The following is a 22,262-nucleotide window of genomic DNA, read 5'->3' on the forward strand; positions in this document are numbered from 1 at the left end:
TTGTTCCTTTCCCAAATTTAGATAGAAATTGACCAAAAATAGGTTATGTTTACACTTCATGATTTTTGTCCAATTTTGAGAGTATGTGGAAGTATGTTGCTTTATACACCAAAAATGATAATATGTAGCACATAACAGAAAACACTTAAAAATAAACTTTTAAAATATGAATTAAAACAGGAAACACACGACATAGATAGATTAAAAACACTTAGAAACTGTCATTATAATCGGAAATTTTCGAGGAATTGTGTCCCCTTTCTGTGTCTCCTCTCTGCTCGGTGGAGAAAGGGGACACAGTTCCACGAAAATTTCCGATTATAATGTAAGTTTCTAAGTGTTTTTAATCTATCTATGTCGTGTGTTTCCTGTTTGAATTTATATTTAAAAATGATAATATTATATACAAAAATATTGCAAATCACTTCTTTACGTCTATCCGTCACATACAGGTTAAGAATAGATTAAAGGGTAACGGCTTATTATCTTGGTCTTGAACCAAGATTTAAGATAATTTTTAGATTTAACTTAATTTAATTCAATTTAATTATAAATTAATTAATTTTATTTAATTATCCTGATTTAATTTAATTTATAGATTTCATTTATTTATTCATTGGACAAAACACTATAATCATAATATAGTTATGACATTGGAGGAAACTATAGGCTGAGCCTTAGTTTTTCTCTCCAAAAATTGTGATAAAATGTTAATGTTGTCCAAAGGTTGAGGTTATGATATCACACACTGCTTCGTCACTTGATTTTCGGTCCAGGAATAATAATTTGAAAATTTTGAATTTTGAAAACCAATAAATGTGATCCGAGAGGAATCATTTTGTAAAAAAGCTCAAACAATCAAAATAAACTTTCTTACATTTTTAATTGTGAAATTATGCTTGAATACACTTTCTAATTCCTAATTGAATTAATGTATTGTTTTTTAATGTATATATTATCATAGAGAAACAATAGCGTAAGTAGATATCCCATGGTATAGGGAATTTATGTCGCAACTTTTACTGTTATTTCAAGCCGATTACTGACGATTATTGTCAATTTTTACTGTTTTGTTGGGTGAGAGTGTATGAACGGCACAATTTGAGAGACTACCAGCATCACACAGCTGCATAGTGTCACGTTATTATTTATATTTAAATAACGATTAGCCTCCTGCTTGGCATCAGTCGGTAAAGCATGAGATTTAATATAATTAGGTCGTGGTTTTTCTAATAGTATTCAGTCTTAAAAAATCTTGATAGGCCTAGATATGGGCTTCTCCTATAACTCTTGTAATTCAATAAATAATAAATATATATATATATATAAAAATGATACTTATACTATAGTGTTGAGGAATAAAAAATAAATTGCACACCATGAAAATTTCACACATATATTACACAAATAATGCAAAGATCAATCGAGGCAAAAAATATATATAGAGCGATAAAAAATATAATATAAAAAATAGAACAATATTTGAAATCAATAAAAATATCACAGGCTAAACTTTATATTCTAGATTTGTGGCACGAATCATTACCATGTGCCTTTATCTTGAAATCATATGCATTCTTTTGCATGTAGCTGTGACATGTACTTGCTAATACTTGTCGGCTTGGATAATTCAATCAAAAATATGTGCTCTAAGATCAGCTTGATAAATTAGCCACTAATAATCCAAATATATATATATATTAAAATCTCTAGTACTTAGTAGATTTCTTTGTATCGAATATATATTTTCATCTCAGGGTGCAAGATTCGGCACCTGACGGAATAGGTAGAGCCATTCATCTAGTGAATTAGAACTATGATAAATCATCGCAAATTGTATTGCAAAAATTAAATATTATATGCATATGTTTTAATAGCCTAGATTTCGTACTTCTTTGATTAAATAGAAATTTCTAAAATATTGATCTATATTTTTCTTTCAATTAAATACCTTTAATACTAATTTTTACTTGCGCAAGTATTACTCTTATTAATTTCTCAATCTATAGTAAAACCCTTTCGGCGAGCTAGCTTTGATCATCAGATTATTCGAAGCACTAGGGCGCCCATCACTAAATTCAAATTTAATCACTCACGTGTCGAAAATCTTCTTGTAAGCCGCCGATGTCGATCCAACTCCATGTGGTCCGGGATATGGTAGCCGGAATCGTCTCCTCCAAGGGGTTATAAATTTAATTAAAATGAAAAATGACTTCTGCTTCACAATAGCATCACGAAGTCTTTTAAGAAATTTAATAATTTACTTTAACTTTAATTTTTACAAAATTATTAATAAGGTACTTCGCTCTAAAATATTTGGGGTCCTCTTATGGTGGCATCTGGCTGGCGAGTGCTGGTTCTTCCTTCTCAAGTTTTACAGATCCTCTTTCCGACTTTCAAATTAGCATAAAATTTAAATATCTTAGTCCTCCGCCATTTAGGTTCAAATAGATCTTACAAAAATACCAAAATATTGCTTAGATTATATGATTAATAATTTCTTTGCATTCGAGCCATATCGATAACATAGATTACACAAATTTTAACACTAAATCTAGTACATTTATATAAATATATAGAAATATTTTTGAACTGGCCTACAGTTGCCGCCTATTAACTGCCGTTTTACTATTGGTGCATGCAAATTTTATTCGGTATTCATGCGCCTGGTAACTCTTATTTCCTGAATACATTAAATTATTTTTATTTGGTTTTTTATTTATGCTCTTTGCATGCTAGTTAATATTCTATACATTAATATTAATTCCATGCTACCTAATAATTAGCCACGTGGACGGTGTTTTTTCATGTTGCACACCATCTGATTGCAATAAAGCTCTGCCAAGGGGTTTTGGTCAGATTCTACGTTCCTCGGTTTGATCGATCTCTAGGTCACCGATCCGTGAATACATGTACATAACCTCAATCTTTAAATATTTTATATAATAATCTATTTATGAGCAATAAACTTCCTTCAAATCCTTTTTAGGTTCTTGTACCATTTAGCCAGAATAAGCTGATGCTATCTAATCTTAGTTATTATCTATTTGGCGATATTAGCCAGTTACTTTATTTCAGACCTATTACTGTTTCTGTTAGGGCTTTTTGTCTACCCAGATTTAATATGTTACACGCGCCCCTGGGTTTGAATTCAAAATATTTGAGAATCACAATGTTTTTAATGAAAACCCACCCTTCAATACATCGATATACACTATACTTTATTTATAAATTATACTCTCATACTTCTATCACAGTTCGCAGACATATTTGCTGCATCTCCTTTATACCTTTATCAAATACAATAACAAATTCTCCTCCTCAACACACATAAAATATCATAAATATAAACTTCTAAACGTACTCCTTCTGACAACACTTAAAACATAGTAATTTTTAATTCGCCGCTTGCAGGGCCGCCAACCTAACTACACACATTTCATAATTCTCACAAATGATTCCTTTTAGACAATAATTTCGATTCACAAAACTTCTGGGCTTATATCTTATAGTATTTCTTAGGTCTTAATATAAATAATTTTCTATACATCAGTACAATACTTTTCTTTTGCTAATGGCTCTTGGGTTTTGGTAGCTGGTATTCACTTTAAGTCTTTTTCAGGTAACAAACGTGGCATAATTAAAAGTAATAAATATAAAACATATAAATAAATATATCGACATAATAAATATAATAAATAACAATAATAAATAACTTTTTGGGTACAGTATTTCTTTTTATAAACATATGTTCAACAGACGTCACATATTTGATTTAGGTGGCTTTGCTCAGCTGGTCGCTGTTCTACATTTCATAGTGCTACATGTTACATCAGAATTTGCTGTCGACTTTCATAACTAACCTAACTGCTCAATTTTTTCTCTTAAAAAGGTAATTAACAAATTTTAATTTTATTATCCCCGCTTGTGTCCTTTTTTATCTGATGTATATAATTTAATTACATATTTAAAAATTGTTCTTTTCCTTATTGCAGGCTTCTAACGGCTGGAAGGAATTAAACATTGGATTGTTGCCACGAGGTCCTATACCAATATTAAATTTATTAAGGAAGGTTAGTAATCGGTTTGATAATAATGTTTTCCTTGATTTCTTATCATATTTATTTCAAATTCTGTGATATTGTATGTGGAAATGTTGTGATTTACTTGCATCTTCTTGCATTCTGTTTGTAGATGTTGTAGGCTGGTGAGGTTATCTGCTGTTGATTTGTGAGGCTGTCCTATCGATAATTTATCTTTATGAATTTAAAGCCCTTGTATCTGGTGTATCTTTTAAAACAATTCCTTGATCTGGTTCTGTTTTCTTCCTTATGATTTCTATTTATTCCGTTGAGTCTCAATATTTTCATTTTAGTGGCATTTTTTATAATTCTAGTTACACCAATAAACGACTTTATAATATAAAGCTTCCAATCAACTTCATCCGATACTTTCCACTTAAATTCATTATTAGGCTTCATCATCATAATAAACAATTCAATAATATAACACTTCCAATCAACACTAATAAATTCTTTCAACAATAACACGGTCTTAATTATAGCATCAATAGCATCACTTTTCAATATTATCACAGCCATCATAACAAATATTAAACACCATAACAAAACATTTATTTTCTCTTCAATAGTATAACCTCTTATCATATAATAACTATTTACTTCCATTTTATTAATATTATTTTTTAATTCCTTCACTCTTCCTAGACACCGTTTATCCTTAATTAATCTCCACAAGTAGTCCACTTTTATGTTGCCCATGCACGAATCAATCATAGTAGTCTTATCGGTTCCAGTTTTAATCCATTCATTCGATCCATTTTGCCGGTCACATCGCTTATTGGCCCTCTTAAAACGTATGTGCCGCGGATGCACGCCGTCGGTCCGCTCCTGTCCTCCTCGGTGTCGGTCCGGTGTCCTCTTCGGGCGTTTGAACCGTGCATGCGGCCGGTATGCGCGCGCGCGGTTCCTCCTTTTCTTTCGCCTCTTTCTCCGGGCCTTATGATGCATGCCTCTTTTCTCCTGCATGTTGTCCTCCTCGTCCTGATACCGGTCGGGTGTCCTCGGGCGCCTCCGTCTCCGGGCCTTGCGGTGGTCGCTCCTCTTATCCGGTAGTCCGTCCTCCCTGGTGTCATCCTCTTGGTACTCTATCCTGGGTTCATTGGGGTGCCTTGGTGGGGTCGAATGATGCGCGGGTGCGGTGGCGGTCTCTTGATGCGCGAGTGTGACTTTCAAAGCGGTTAGTATGGTGGCGGTCTCTTGATGTGCGGGCTGCTCTACCTGCGGTGATGGATCGTCGGCGGGGAATATAAGGCTCAAGAGGGGTTGATGTTTTCGGGCTGTTTTAATTACATGTTGAGCGGCGGTTTTTGGTGGTGATTTATCTTGTATTAACATCTGTTTTTCTAATATTTTCGGTAACCGTTCATAAAGGTGGTATATGAGGCTGTAGTATCTTATTTCTCTATCTATTTTTTCTGAGCTTGTGTGGGTTGTATCGGGGTTATCATGTAGACATAATTGTTTAGATGTAGTTTTCTGTATATCTGGTGGCGGTCGTTGGGTGCTGGGTTCCATGTTTTTTGTTGATTTATTCCTGTTGCATGCGCTAATGTATAAGTTGTACTAATTTGATGAGGTGGTGGTTTATGATTTCTATTATGATTATTCTGAGTGTAATCATTTTTGTGTTAATCGATCACGGCCATAATAATAATTTCTTTTGTAGGTTAGCTGTGGATAATGGTTTGTTTGACAATTTTGAAAGCTTCTATTATTCCAATTATTATTGTGTTTATGATCATTTCGGTGTTCAAATTGAGGAGTAGGTCGTGAGCAATCATATGGTACTGATTCATATTTTGGCTGTTATACTGATTAATTTTGAGTTATGTTGATTTTGTGCGTATCTCTGGTCTGAACGGTGGTTTGATATTGCCATCACAGACTGTATGCCATATAAATGATTTATCAGCTGTTTGCAATCAGTAATGGGTTGTGTGGCGAGTGCCATTCTAACTTGATACGGTAGCTTCTTTAAAATAATACTTGCTAATGCCGATTCATTAATGGGCTCGCTCAATTGAGAATTTTTAAACTGTAGGGCAGTGACGAAAGTGGTACATGCACCGTCTAAGTTAGGGTTGAAATCGCATGATATAATGTCCGCTAGCACGTCCAACTGTTTACTTCTGCTCCAATACTGTTCCAGGAAGACAGCTACAAACTCATCCAATGATGTAAATTCATGGGCTCTACTCCGAAAGAACATCAGGGGTTCGCCAATCAATAAACTAGTCAACGAAGACGCCAAAAATTCCAAGAGGTGGGTGTTAATGATTGAACTAGTTTTATCTGATCTATAAATTCTTTAGGTTGGAGATAGCGGTCTGTATTGTCAAAACGGCCTAATTCATTGAAACTGTGTAGTGAATCAAACGTTGCTATGGGAATAGGCTCTATATTCTCGTGCGGAAATTGATGTATTTGATTTCAAGTTGTACTAACTTCTCTTGGGCCTGTTTCCAATGACTAGAAGCTTCTGTTTCATTCTCTACTACTTCGGCATTAATTCAGATGAAAATAATTGCTGTTCTCCAACGGCTGTCTCCAATGAATTAAGTTGTATTATGTTTTGATTTATATCAGAATTTGGGTGAGCTATTCATGAATTTGCGAAGTGTTTTGTGCTGGTAGGTTATCTATTCTTTCGTTTAACTCACAAGTGACAGTATCTATTTTTGCTGTTAAATCGGTTGTAATTAGTTCTTGATTTTCAGCGGTAGATGCTGATATGTGTCCGCAGTTTCCTTACCCGTTCTTACCGATATATCCTTCAATGATTCCCGCATTTCCTTCATTTCCGCCTTCAAGTCCTTCATTACCATGGTCATTGTTTTTTCTAAACTATTAGAAAATGACTTGATCATCCCCTCTACTAGAACCCTTCTTATTGCTTCTTGGGAGACATTTAACGGTTTATTACTGTTCACAGGATTCTTGGCGGTGATTGAAGAGATCTGGGCGTTGGACTCCATCGCGCCCCCCTCAGCGTCGATCTCCGCTACTATCGCCGTCTGCAGTGTGTCTGCTACCTTACTTTGCGTGGACGAAAAGAGACTCATATTTTAAAAATGGATTAAGTGTCAAGTGTTTGTTAAAAAAGTGAAAGTTTTGGCCAACAAGGCATTAATAAGGACACAAATGAGGATAGGCCTATGGACATTACAAGCCAGGTAACCTATTTATTACTTAAGCTCTTATAATATAATAATACTATTCATTGATTTCTGACTAGCAGTTTAGGCCCATAAAATATAATAGCTCTCTCTATAAAATATATTTTCTACAATAATAATAATATAAAATTTTCTTTAAAACATATAATTTCTCTTTATTTAAAGCTATTGATTCCCCAAAAAGTAATACAAATTTCCCTTCGCCAGTTTTCCTCACAACTCGTATAAGTTATCTATAATTTTCAATATGGTTATTGACTTAATTTCAAATAATTATTCGATGAGCTTGGCTCTCATCATCAGTCCCACGTTGGTACGACATGTCTTTGTGTCACGTTATTATTTATATTTAAATAACGATTAGCCTCCTGCTTGGCATCAGTCGGTAAAGCATGAGATTTAATATAATTAGGTCGTGGTTTTTCTAATAGTATTCAGTCTTAAAAAATCTTGATAGGCCTAGATATGGGCTTCTCCTATAACTCTTGTAATTCAATAAATAATAAATATATATATATAAAAATGATACTTATACTATAGTGTTGAGGAATAAAAAATAAATTGCACACCATGAAAATTTCACACATATATTACACAAATAATGCAAAGATCAATCGAGGCAAAAAATATATATAGAGCGATAAAAATATAATATAAAAAATAGAACAATATTTGAAATCAATAAAAATATCACAGGCTAAACTTTATATTCTAGATTTGTGGCACGAATCATTACCATGTGCCTTTATCTTGAAATCATATGCATTCTTTTGCATGTAGCTGTGACATGTACTTGCTAATACTTGTCGGCTTGGATAATTCAATCAAAATATGTGCTCTAAGATCAGCTTGATAAATTAGCCACTAATAATCCAAATATATATATATATTAAAATCTCTAGTACTTAGTAGATTTCTTTGTATCGAATATATATTTTCATCTCAGGGTGCAAGATTCGGCACCTGACGGAATAGGTAGAGCCATTCATCTAGTGAATTAGAACTATGATAAATCATCGCAAATTGTATTGCAAAAATTAAATATTATATGCATATGTTTTAATAGCCTAGATTTCGTACTTCTTTGATTAAATAGAAATTTCTAAAATATTGATCTATATTTTTCTTTCAATTAAATACCTTTAATACTAATTTTTACTTGCGCAAGTATTACTCTTATTAATTTCTCAATCTATAGTAAAACCCTTTCGGCGAGCTAGCTTTGATCATCAGATTAATTCGAAGCACTAGGGCGCCCATCACTAAATTCAAATTTAATCACTCACGTGTCGAAAATCTTCTTGTAAGCCGCCGATGTCGATCCAACTCCATGTGGTCCGGGAATATGGTAGCCGGAATCGTCTCCTCCAAGGGGTTATAAATTTAATTAAAATGAAAAATGACTTCTGCTTCACAATAGCATCACGAAGTCTTTTAAGAAATTTAATAATTTACTTTAACTTTAATTTTTACAAAATTATTAATAAGGTACTTCGCTCTAAAATATTTGGGGTCCTCTTATGGTGGCATCTGGCTGGCGAGTGCTGGTTCTTCCTTCTCAAGTTTTACAGATCCTCTTTCCGACTTTCAAATTAGCATAAAATTTAAATATCTTAGTCCTCCGCCATTAGGTTCAAATAGATCTTACAAAAAATACCAAAATATTGCTTAGATTATATGATTAATAATTTCTTTGCATTCGAGCCATATCGATAACATAGATTACACAAATTTTAACACTAATCTAGTACATTTATATAAATATATAGAAATATTTTTGAACTGGCCTACAGTTGCCGCCTATTAACTGCCGTTTTACTATTGGTGCATGCAAATTTTATTCGGTATTCATGCGCCTGGTAACTCTTATTTCCTGAATACATTAAATTATTTTTATTTGGTTTTTTATTTATGCTCTTTGCATGCTAGTTAATATTCTATACATTAATATTAATTCCATGCTACCTAATAATTAGCCACGTGGACGGTGTTTTTTCATATTGCACACCATCTGATTGCAATAAAGCTCTGCCAAGGGGTTTTGGTCAGATTCTACGTTCCTCGGTTTGATCGATCTCTAGGTCACCGATCCGTGAATACATGTACATAACCTCAATCTTTAAATATTTTATATAATAATCTATTTATGAGCAATAACTTCCTTCAAATCCTTTTTAGGTTCTTGTACCATTTAGCCAGAATAAGCTGATGCTATCTAATCTTAGTTATTATCTATTTGGCGATATTAGCCAGTTACTTTATTTCAGACCTATTACTGTTTCTGTTAGGGCTTTTTGTCTACCCAGATTTAATATGTTACAATAGGAAAGAACTACGTGAACTATCGGCTTGGGATAACAGTAAAAGTTGCGACATAAACGCCCTATACCATGGATATCTACTCATGCTATCGTTTCTCTACGATATTATACTCTAAAATATACTTTTTCAAAATTCAGTGTATTATATATCTATTTTATTTATTTATATACATATACAATATCATTCTGAACTATTTATTATGATTGAGTCTCATTGACTTGTTTAACAAGTATTGTTTGTCGTGTGTTTCAGGCTGAGAATAAGTTCAATCAAAATAGAAGATGATAATGTTTTTCGGGCAGCACCTTATGCCTTAGGGGTGAACGAAGTAGAAAAACTACGGTACCTTGCTTTACGGTAAGCGGAGTTGAAAAGCCTCTGAAGGATCTCCTTTGGCTCAATGTCATTCATTTCTCATTGGAAAACACTTTCTTGGTTCACGAACCACCGTACTTATCCAAACTAAATTACAGTTTACCTCATCACACATTATACACAGTGTGTTGTCTTGGAAACTTTCTATAAGCTTCTTTATAAAATCTGATGAATTCTGAAAACTGAGAATTCAGAAAACTGAATTCAGAAATCTGATGAAAACTGAAGCGGTTTCAACCAAGGAATGTAGAGTAGATACATTATTTTTAACCGTTTAAGGCTGTGCAAAGGCTAAAAATAAACTTTCTACTCCTGATATTTTTCAAAGTTTTTCGATTGTATATCATCAAGCTATCAAAATGAAAAAGTTCTCTCAGGAAAACATTTTTTTTCTGATCATTACTTTTTGAGATATGAGTGCCTTAAATTTAAATGTTTAGGACAGAACATTTCAAATACGGTAAGAGATATATCCATGAGATTTACAGGATAGATTCTTCATGGTATTGTTGATCTAGTAAACCAAACATTTTCTGAAACTATCAATTTTTGAGTAAGTTATTCAATCTACTAAAAATGACCAAAAATAACTTTTAGATGAGTTATTTTTTGTAAATTGAATAACTTTTCAAAAATTTATCTTTTCAATTTTTTTTGTTTTATTCAATCAACAATACCATGAATAATTTATCCTCTAAATCAAATGGATTTATCTCTTACCGAATTTGAAATGTTCTGTCCACAAAATTTGAACTTTAGGCACTCATATTTTTAATTAAATAACTTTTTCAAAAATTGATATTATCAGAAAATTTTTGTTTTACTAGATCAACAATACCATTAAGAATAATCCATCCTCTAAATCTCATGTTCTGTCCCAAAAATTCAAACTTCAGGCGCTTATATCTCAAAAAGTAATGATCGAGAAAAAAATGTTTTCCTGAGAAAACTTTTTCATTTTTATAGCTTGATGATATACAAATCGAAAAACTTTGAAAAATATCACGAGTAGAAAGTTTATTTTTAGCCTTTGCACAGCCTTAAAAGCTGATTCCATCTCACTCAACTATGTTCCATATTCAGCTCTTGAGTAAGTCAAGCCATCCTTCAAAGTATCCATTCCAATTGCAAGACTGTGTTCTCCAAAATATAAATAATGATCGGATGTATAATATTGTATTGTTGGTATATCATAGCTTTATTTTTCAATGAATTTATATAGAGTATTATTGGTTTTTTTGCCAAAAAGACATCTGGTTCCTCAAATATATATCATAAATGTAAGGGCAGCTACGTTATTTTAGATTCAAGTATTAGTTGAGATAATTTGTCTTGCATAAATCTAGGTTAATCTATTGACAATCGGTATAGGCTACCTGTAAATTCCTATAATTTTTTTAGGTTGAAGAGTAAGTCCATTTGTACATTTTAGTACACATTTAGTTGGAGTTTTATTCCAGTTTCTACTGTCATGAAAGTTTTTTATACTTCAGTATTCTACAAAAACATTAGTTGAAATTGATGTCAGAGTATTACATCTCTGTTAATTTAATATGATACAGATGAGTGTTAGATTAGAGGTATTATTAATGTTGATATTAGATTGATAATAAAACAATGTTGCTTTTTGTAATTTCATGTAATTTGTTCCTTGAAAGAGAAATGCTAAAAAATATATCATCTCATTCACTAGGTTAGTGTACAATAACTATAACTGTACTATAAACTATGGTTTATAAAGTTACTGTAGTATAAACTATGGTTTATATAGTTACTGTACTATAAACTATGGTTTATATAGTTACTGTAGTATAAACTATGGTTTATATAGTAGGTTAGTGCTCTCATATTAGGTGAAATCCATTTTCCTGGAGTTATCATTTTTCTTGTATGATTTAATTATCTTAAATTTGATTTCTGATAGAAAATTATTAGTGTCTATTTTATAATTCTAGATATCAATATAGAATAATACTACTTTTATTTCGACTTGAACAAAATACATGATGCAAAGAACAAAGAATTGGAACAAGAAAAATATTTTACTGTTCAATATAGTTTATGTTGATTGATAATTTAGGAAACTATTTTTTTTACTTTGTATATTATGATACAGACGTAATTCACGTCTTGTATAGCATTCATATTGTTATACTTTCTCTAGTTTATACAGTACCAATTATTGGATTGTAATAAGGTATGAATTTAAATGTTTGAAACCTTGTTATTCTTATAATCGCTTATACAGTTCAATAGTTTTTATTAGTGAATACTGCATTATTCCTTTCAAAAATGCAGAAAATCGATCAACTATTTCTTAAATTTCTTGACTTTTTTCATCATAGTATCTCTTATTCAATAACTGACTTTAAACGAATCAATTAACTTGCCAAGGATAATAACCCTGTTGGAACCCATATCAATTGAGATAGACCAGTATATCTTTTTTGTGATTCTATAAAATTATTATGTACGTTCCGACCATTTATTGGATATTAGATTATAGTATATACATTTTCTGTAAGCTTACCACTCGAGCTTTAGCTAAATAGGATATTCGTCTAGCTGAATACGCAGCTATGGATTGATCATGCATTAGGGTATCCATAAAATAATATCTACATCCATGTTCTGTTAAAACTTCCATAATACATAAAATATATACTTAATCGATTTATTATTGTAAAATTTCATTATCATTGGGTAGCAAATCTATAGTTTTACAAGTTTTGAGAAATCTGGTTGGTTTGTCCTATTCATCGTAATCAATAAAAAATACTCTATGATTCAGTGAAAAAAAAGCTAAGTATCATTAAAGTTTTTAAATTTTTCCTCTCATCTAAATCTTCCCTCTAAGGTTGCAACATGTAATTTCCACGCAACAGAATCGACTCCTTGATCTATAATTTTGATACAGTTACATTTTCCGACATTTTTTAGTATTTTTCGATAAAGGATATTTTCGTCTTTTAAGTATATTTTCAAGTTTAAGTAGCCTACTTGTCAGATAGTTCCATGTCTAAATGATAGTCTTAGTGCCGGTTGCACGTACGTCGGTTAAATTTTAACCGTGATTAATTCCACGAGAACCAATCAGAGAAGCCGTCTTTTCAAAAAAGTTTTCTCCGATTGGCTCTCGTAAAATTAATCACAGTTAAAATTTAACCGGCTTTTGTGCAACCGGGCCTTAAATTTAATATTAAAACACTAGACAAAGACATATTGTCAATTTTAAGGTTTGAATTGTCACACTAATGATGGCAGCATTGGTGTTGAAACAAGTTTGTAACTTTTTAATAAATTCGTGATATTTTCAGTCAATATTCTAGAGTTTTATTATAGATAAATATCACTATATCTTAGCAATGACAGCATCTGAAGTCTTAAATTTCTTGATCCATTACGAACTGCTATGTCGTCTCACAAAGTTTTAACACTATAATAATGACTTGCAGACTATATATTTGTGAAAAATATGAAACATTCACGCACTAATTGGTGTGAATTCTGTATTATTTATACTCATTCAACTATTTTAGCATGCTTCAGTCATTGAGTGGATATTTAATATTTTTCACAGTTATATTGTAGTCTGCAAGTCGTTATTATAGTGTCAAAGCTTGATGAGACATAACAGTTTGTAATAAATCAAGAAGTTTAAGGCCCGGTTGCACAACAGCCGATTAAATTTTAACCGTGATCAATTCCACGAGAATCAATCAGAGAAGGCGTTTTTGAAAAGACGGCTTCTCTTATTGGTTCTCGTGGAATTAATCACGGTTAAAATTTAACCGGCTGTTGTGCAATCGCCACTAAGACTATAATTTAGATATGGAACTATCTGTCTAAGAGTATAGTGTTAAAACTTGATTTCTAATTGATATTCACATCACTAAAAACTTGATGAATTTTGTTTGTAAGATCGTTTCTTGGGTCTTTCATTATTCACTCCAAGGCTGTGATGCTTGTATAATTCTTTTTCTGTTTGTGCTATTTTTAGTTTTTCTAGCTTGTGCTACTTAAAACTCATTGTTTCTATTAAAAATCTAAATATTTATCAATTCTAATGCTAAAACTATGCTAAAACCAATGCTAAAATCGAGCACACAGTATCGAGTTGAACCAATAAAAATCAATGCAGTATTGTATAACTAATGTTTAATATTGTATTAGATATTTTTAATTTCAAATCAGTATTCAGCAGTTGCTACTTTTTTCTCTATTTTAAGCATTCCATGATATCGTATTAAATTAGCCTTTACCTCGTTACCTACTCCAATTCTTTCTTGTAACTTTAAATGAGATGAACTCTTAGAAAAAATAAGAAACAAAAACTATGTTTTATGTGATCACTGTTCAGATTGTGCACTGACATAATTATGTGTTTTTTACAATTAAAATCTTCTTTTGGAAAAATATTGAGTTTTATTCTTAGTATTAATTAATCCCTCATTATTCAGAAATGTTATGTACTATTTTGAAGATGACTGGTTTCCCCAGAGCTCTAGGTAATCAAGGAAGTCTACATTGCATTGATTAGATAGCGTTTTTGCATTTCTGGTAAGTGTACTCATTCAACTATGTTACTTATTTATTATTTTTATCTCATGGACTACTGTTCATAATATTCTTGAGCAGCCATGAATATTACAAAGTAGTCTATTAATATATTATTCAATTTCTCTGTTTTACTCCATATCATATTAAACAGTGAACAAAGAGGTTGTTTGAAATAATACAAAGCTTTTTAAGGCTTTGCAATGGATTCCTTATTGCTGACGATTGATTATATCACAATGTTTAAAATTCACGGGGATCTAATCTTACGAGATTACTGCAAAACTTTTACTGAAATAACATTTATAATATCGGGGACCGAGCTTCGCTCTGGAGTACAAAAGCATAAACAATTTATTACGAAAGAAGAAATTATCATAACATTCATACAGAAAATGTTCTATCTAATCACAGTAAATTGAGATTGATTCCCAGAGGTATGCAAAAATTTCCCTCACAAAGGCCCAGTTGCACAAAAGCCGGTTAAATTTTAATCCTGATTAACTCTACGTGAACCAAATCAGAAAAGACCATTTCAAAAAGATGGATCTACTGGAATTAATCAGGATTGAAAATAACCTGGCTTTTTTGCAGCCGGCACTAAGTACCTGATTGAATAATTACAAAAGTTCAACAGCAGCTGAGTCATAATTTTGACACAGTCCCACACACATGAAATCGCTCACTCACTTCCATTACCAACAGACGACGAAATAATTATTATCATCTGTTTTTCCAAGGATGAATAATAATTATCCTTTTAATGTCCTTCAGCGAGTTTTCCCAGGGATGAGACCTAGTGCAATCGAATCTTTATATTATAAACCTACTATGTTCTGAATTTCGTGAGAATCGTTAGAGCCGTTTTCGAGATCCGGTGAGATACAAACATATAAACATCTAAACATCCAAACATATAAACAGAAGTTGCTCGTTTAATAGTATAGGATAAGTTAGTAACCCAGCTGTATAGCTCATGCTGGTAGGGAAATATACCTAGGTATAGAATACATACCCAAGTACTGTATTACAATTTCAATAGATCCATAAATATTAACAAGAACAGAAAACAGAAAAATAAGAAGAGCCTCATAATTTCACGTTAATATTCGATTGAATATTTCACGAGTAAGATTTTCCCAATATTATTCCATACTAGCTTACCCAGCGAACTTCGTCCCGCCAAAAAGTCAATGTATTTCATGTCATACTTGACTTTATTTGGTGAATCATGAAATTTATCTGACAATATTTTTATCTACATCTCAATACGGACTTCCTATGTGCTTAAAACTACCGTTTTAATACCAGTAAACAATTTTATGACAGAGTGATGTGTTACAGCTGGTAAGTTCATATGCTAATTATATTATCACAACATGGTCTTGAATCATGATGATCTTCCCGTTCTACGTTAGCCGCTCGGCCGACAATTTCGAAAACATAGGTCTGTAAAAATGGATTAATATATAATTATTATCAGCCTCTCTATTAAAATTTCTGGTCAGAAACCGTCCCCAATATTCAAACAACATATTCCCAAAGTTTCATGCCGTTCTGTTTAGTAGTTTTCGAGTCTATAGGGAACAAACAAACAGACGTTCATTTTTATATATAGAGATTTGGATATGGATAGAGGTTGACCTAACAAGTGTTGTTCTATAATAAGAGACTTTTCAGAACAATACATGGTGAGTTATTCACTGAAACATAATATCCTACCTCCACTCACAGATCAGAGAAATCACTCATCTTCAAATGCTTATAACTCAAGAATAGGAGTGAATTCATGGAAAAAAATTCATGGATTTTTTGAAAAATGCAAATCTCTCAGATTTGGTTGATATTCGGGCTATGGATAAAGGTTGACCTAACAAGTGTTGTGCTACAATATGAGACGTTCCGCTACAATACAGGGTGAGTTATTCACTCAAACATAAAATCTTTCCCTCACTCACAGATCAGAGAAATTACTCATCTTCAAATGCTTACAACTCAAGAATAGGAGTGAATTTCGCCAATGTGATGAAATAAACTCTACCAGAAAAAAATACGTAAATAAAAAAACTCTACCAGGAGCTTGACAAACTCATGATCACATCATAATTTTTGTCTTCAAATTTTTTAATTTATTTCAATTAATTTAATTGAATTTCGGATTGATTATTGTTTTTCGGCTTTATATCAACATTGTGAAATTCAAAATCAATTTTATATCTGTGTTATCTTCCTCGGATGGTGCGGAAACTTTGGCAGAAATCAAAATTTGAACTTAACCTAATTGTTTGGACTATTTTTAATATGTGAAAATCCAGGAACTGAAGAAGTTTTGGGCAATTGCCTGTTTTTTCTTTCCTAATTATAGTATGTGTATCACCTTGAATAAATAAATAAATAAATAAATAAATATTATTGTTCCTCTCGTCAAGTACTATCATTCCTGGCATAACAATGAACAGAAGAACTAAACACAGGAACAGAAAAATAGAAATAGTATTTTGGTAAAGTTTCGGGCCACATCTCTTAGGTTAATTTCGATTGCATACTTCACGAGGAAGATTTTCCCCATATAATTTATTATTTCATATTTAATTTGTCATGGTTTTTTATTTTCAATCACAATATTTATTTATTTATTTACATTACAATATTCATTCAGAAGTTAGCATCAAGTAACTATCACAAAGAATAAAATAATAATATCGAGTTACGTGGTTGGCTCAGGTCAATTTCATGGCCTCTGACATGATCTAACGACTGCTTTTTAGGCAGCCGGGACCGACGGTTAACGTGTCCATCCGAAACATCTCAAAGAATGATACTTATGATTGATACAAAGAATATTGAACGTAGGTATTTCTCATTGAATAAAAAGACTAGGATATTGTCTAATCACAGATTTATCAAAAATTGAGATACCGGTTTCCATTGATACACCATTATCAATCTCTGGTAAACAGCAGAAATGCTAACAACCGGGAGTGGCATCTCGATTTTTAATGAATCTGTGTTTTGACAATATCTAGACTTTTTATTCCTACCACAATTCCACCTTCACAACTTCTCAGAGAGTAAGTTATTCTCTTATTATCTGACAACATTCTGAAAACATCTAGCTTTTTTATACAGTATAATATGGATAACTCCCACATATCACCTTTACAAGTACTCATGAGGTACTCTCTTAATATTATTAAATAAAAATACTAAGAAATTATCAAAAACCACAGATACTTAGAAAGACCGGTTTCGGTTATCACACCATTGTCAATCTCTGATAAACTAAAACTAAATACAAGAACAGCAGAATTTATACTAGTAGGAGAGTACTGCTATTGGTCAAGGGCATGAACGCCTGCCATTGGCCCAGCTAGACAGTCTCCTCCCACTTAAGGCTGTGCAAAGGCTAAAAATAAACTTTTTACTCGTGATATTTTTCAAAGTTTTTTGATTTGTATATCATCAAGCTATCAAAATGAAAAAGTTTTTTTCAGGAAAACATTTTTTTTTCAGAACATTACTTTTTGAGATATGAGCGCCTAAAGTTTAAGTTTTTGGGACAACATTTCAAATTCGGTAAAAGATACATGAGATCTAGAGGATCTAGAGGAGATTCTTCATGGTATTGTTGATCTGGTAAAACAAAAATTTTCTGAAAATATAGATTTTTAAGATAGTTACTTTTAGTAAAAGTATAACAAAAATTTTCTGAAAATATAGATTTTTAAGATAGTTATTTTTAGTAAATCGAATAACTATCTTAAAAATTGATATTTTCAGAAAATTTTTGTTTTACTAGATCAACAATACCATGAAGAATCTATCCTTTAAATCTCATGGATTTATCTCTTACCGAATTTGAAATGTTCTGTCCCAAAAACTTAAACTTTAAGCGCTCATATCTCAAAAAGTAATGTTTTCCTGAGAAAACTTTTTCATTTTGATAGCTTGATGATATACAAATCAAAAAACTTTGAAAAATATCACGAGTAAAAAGTTTATTTTTAGCCTTTGCACAGCCCTAACGGTGTCACAAAATGACGGCTCAAGCAACAGACTCGCCATGATAACAAAATTTACTTCCAGTACGAAATGAGAACCAAGAAAACAAGTAAAAGATGATAAAAGCAAAGTAAATAGTAAAACTATTATAATTAACTATTACTAATTATACTATTATTTATACTATATATACTATTATAAATAATTATTACTATTATAATTAACTATTACTATTATAATTAACTTTTATAATATATTATAAAACTATTATAATAGTAAACATAATAGTAATGTATGCTTACAATGTTATGATAAAGGTTCGAACCCACTAGAACGTACCAGACACGGACCGTGTCAGACCATGCCAGGCACGTAAAATAACAACTATGCCCACTACAACGGATCAACAGCGTTCTATGCCAGTACATTACGCGTATGGTACGCGTATGATACGCGTATGATGCCCGGTCAGAAGTTGTTGGGAACGCGTCAGTTAGCAAGAGAATGTAGCGGTGAACTGGTAACCAACGCGGTGCATGCGCGGTTACAACGGGGTTTGCAGGCGTCACGTGCCATGCAAGGAGCGTTCCGACACAGACAAAATATACTGGCCGACAAATGTTGACCTGGACGTGCATGGCACGCTCCGTGCTTGGCCGGTGACGGAACGGTCTAATGGGTGTATTACATATCAAATGATGCAAAGAATATTTTTTTGCATGTGTCGGTACGGGCACGGTCATGGTATGATACGTTCTAGTGGGTTCGAACCTTAAAACTAAATTCGTAGTGTTGTATTGGTTGAAATTAATCTGGTCATTTAAACTACGATTGGGAATTTTTCTTAATTACTCTTGTTATTTCTAAAGCTCCTAGAATATTCAAAGATCTGCCTTTGTTATTAACATGCAGAAACTCAACACTCACCTCGCTCTTATATATTATTATCTGACAACGTTTTTGCGGCAGGTAAAACAGTTTCCGACAAAATCCCCAGAAGAGATTGAAAATCTATTACACACAGCTTTATTCTCAGCAACACAGAGAGACGACACCAATTTTATTATCGGTGAAAAAAGATTGGCTGAAATGTTGTTAGGTGTTGGCCGCCGCTGTAGAATATTGTTTTTCCACCGACCGACCGGAAGCTATCGTATCAGATTTAAAAGGCATGAAGAGAGATGGGATGACACACTCAAAGCGAGCATGCTGCCACAAGGATGGGTGAGGAGGAGTGCCGCGGGGGGGGGGGGGTTGAGATGGCCTGGAAAATAGAAAATAACAGCTGATTAGAAGAAGAAAAAGCGAAGCGACACACTCTCACACTACACGGACATACAATAACTCTGCCCCGTGGTCAAATGAGAGTGGATCATGGCTCCTACACAACGAAGATCTCTAGACCATTCTATAGTTTGTGTAAAATAAGTTAGACTTGACCCTCCATCCGAAGAAATTACAGGGTTGCCAAATCGTGTAAAATTGCAACTTTCTCAAATTTCCAATTCAACGTCAGAATTGAATGTAGAAAATGATCCCCGATATCCTAGTAGTACTAAAAAAGCTTCAGGGTTGAAGGATTAAAAGGAAATTCAACTTTTATGACAAAATTGGAAACATCGCGAAGATTTGATTTTCTTTTGAATATCACTTCTCTCAGAATCATGGGGCGTCGTAATGCGTAATAATTTCATATTAAATTAACGGGGAGAATGTCTCCTTTCTATTGAAGTCTGGATTATTTTTATCCGACTTATAGTTATTTTTTAATTAATGATTATGTTCGTAAATGTCGAGACATTTCGAGCAGAAAACATGAAATTTTCGACATGCTAGGAACTTTTTGTTTCAAAAGATAAGTAGGTGGTGAAAGCGAGAAAGTTTCTCAGAAATAATCGAAATTATTTTTCCAATTGGCAAAAGTATTCGGAAGATCGTATTTTGGCCTACAAGGAATTTTGAAGGTAGAAGAGCGGTTGCATGGAATGCATTGTGTACCAAATTGTATGCTGAAGGCTGGTAATTTACAAGCGATGGAGGAACGAGGGCGGAGCGGGTTGGAGGCGCATTATGAAAGAAAAACCGAGTTAAAACATAGACCTCACTGCTTTCAGTCAAAAATAAAAAAATTCCTGCACTCTCAGATCAGAAAAAATCACTCATCTTCAAATGCTTATAACTGAAGAATAGGAGTGCATTCCGCCAAAGTGATGACATATTATTGTTCCTCTCGTCAAGTACTATCATTTCTGAGTTTGAGCGATTTTAACTTTTGACAATTTTTCAAAAATCCATGTATTTAATGAAAAATGCAAGTCATTCAGATTTGATTAATATTCGGGCTATGGATAGAGGTTGACCTAAGAAGTGTTGTGCTATAATATGAGACGTTTCGCTACAGTACAGAGTGAGTTATTCGTATGCAATCTTTTCTCCACTCTCGTGTCTTGAAGTATATGTTATTGCTATTTGTCTAATATTGCATCTGTAAAGATGTTACTTATCTGCTATGATTCTGCATCTAAGGGTAGGAGCGGGAGATGCGGCTGGGAAGTCCATGAGTATTATTTTTAGAGCATCCTGTCCATTTTGAAACGTTCACGACGGCTAATTACTAAATATGCAAGTATAGAACCTATTGAAGTTGGGAAGTCCATAATAATAGAATATCAGTCTCACCAAAGCTCGATTTAGAAAATTAATTTCCAACTCTACTCTTAACAGGAAGCTAACATTAATATTATTATATTATGAATGTACTCCTACTTGAATATTTTTTATTTATTGCTCTATATTTTCTCTATTGCTGCAGGTAGCAGTTTTTCGTATAGAAGGAAATGCCACGATTAAACACAATTTAGTAAATCGATTTTGTAGGAAAATTGATTTACACGATAGATATAGTAGGTTTGCTGTGCTTTTAGAATTAATTTTGTTTTTTTTGGTCATTCAAAATGATTTCTTCAATATGTGATTGTTTCCTATTACTTATTTTTATTTTATTTATTTATTCGTGGACAGAATCACAAATCATATAAATATGATTAGAAAGGAACAACAGGCTTGGCCCAAATCTATTCCATTCCCAAATTTTGATAAATTAATAAAATGTCCAAAAAATAAGTTATGTTTCTACTGTAAAACGTTCAAGTTCAATTTTCGTCCAAAAATATATATAAGATAAACATTATTATAGTGATAATAATGTCAAATTTGTCTTCAATGTTTGGTTTTGAAGCATCTAAATTAAAAAAATCTACTTTGTGGAGATAATTAAGAACAGAAAGTTTTGTGAAATGAACAACTACAAGACTTTTAACCTTTTCCGGACTATGTGTAACCTCATCTAAATGTGGGAGAGGAATAGCACAAGGTTACCTTATTTTTTCTCTCCTTATAAAAAAGTAAATTCGTATGGCTTTTGTTGGTGGGGAGTCCCTTGCGGGAAGGTCCCACCGCCTGAATATATAATTTAAGCCGTCAATGGGCCTTACGACTGTCATACTTCAGCCGGGACTGACAGTTTAACGTGCCCATCCGATAACACGGGAGTGATCTGGTTAAAAAACGTTTGGCTATGAGAGGGTTTGAAGCCGGGATCCCTATGCTGCTAAGCAAGCACTCTATCCACTACATAATTTTTATTTTTAATAATTATTAAATTCTATATTATTAATTATATAATAAATAATAATTCTCTCCCTATAATTTTTTATGATGAACTTGTTGTGTGAATCAAATAATAATA

At 32.5% G+C, this 22,262-nt stretch overlaps 1 protein-coding gene across 1 annotated transcript in view; it reads left to right on the top strand.

Annotated features, from left to right (window-relative positions):
* The window catches only part of LOC111053886 (intersectin-1), a 114,171-nt gene extending 103,986 nt beyond the window's left edge, over positions 1-10,185 (top strand). Inside the window, 1 exon segment of the mRNA XM_039420265.1 lies at positions 9,833-10,185. The gene's annotated coding sequence lies outside the window, so the exon portion shown is untranslated.
* The last annotated feature ends 12,077 nt before the right edge of the window (positions 10,186-22,262 follow it).

Source organism: Nilaparvata lugens, chromosome 2 (genome assembly GCF_014356525.2).
Source record: "Nilaparvata lugens isolate BPH chromosome 2, ASM1435652v1, whole genome shotgun sequence".
In the NCBI taxonomy this organism is placed as follows: domain Eukaryota; kingdom Metazoa; phylum Arthropoda; class Insecta; order Hemiptera; family Delphacidae; genus Nilaparvata; species Nilaparvata lugens.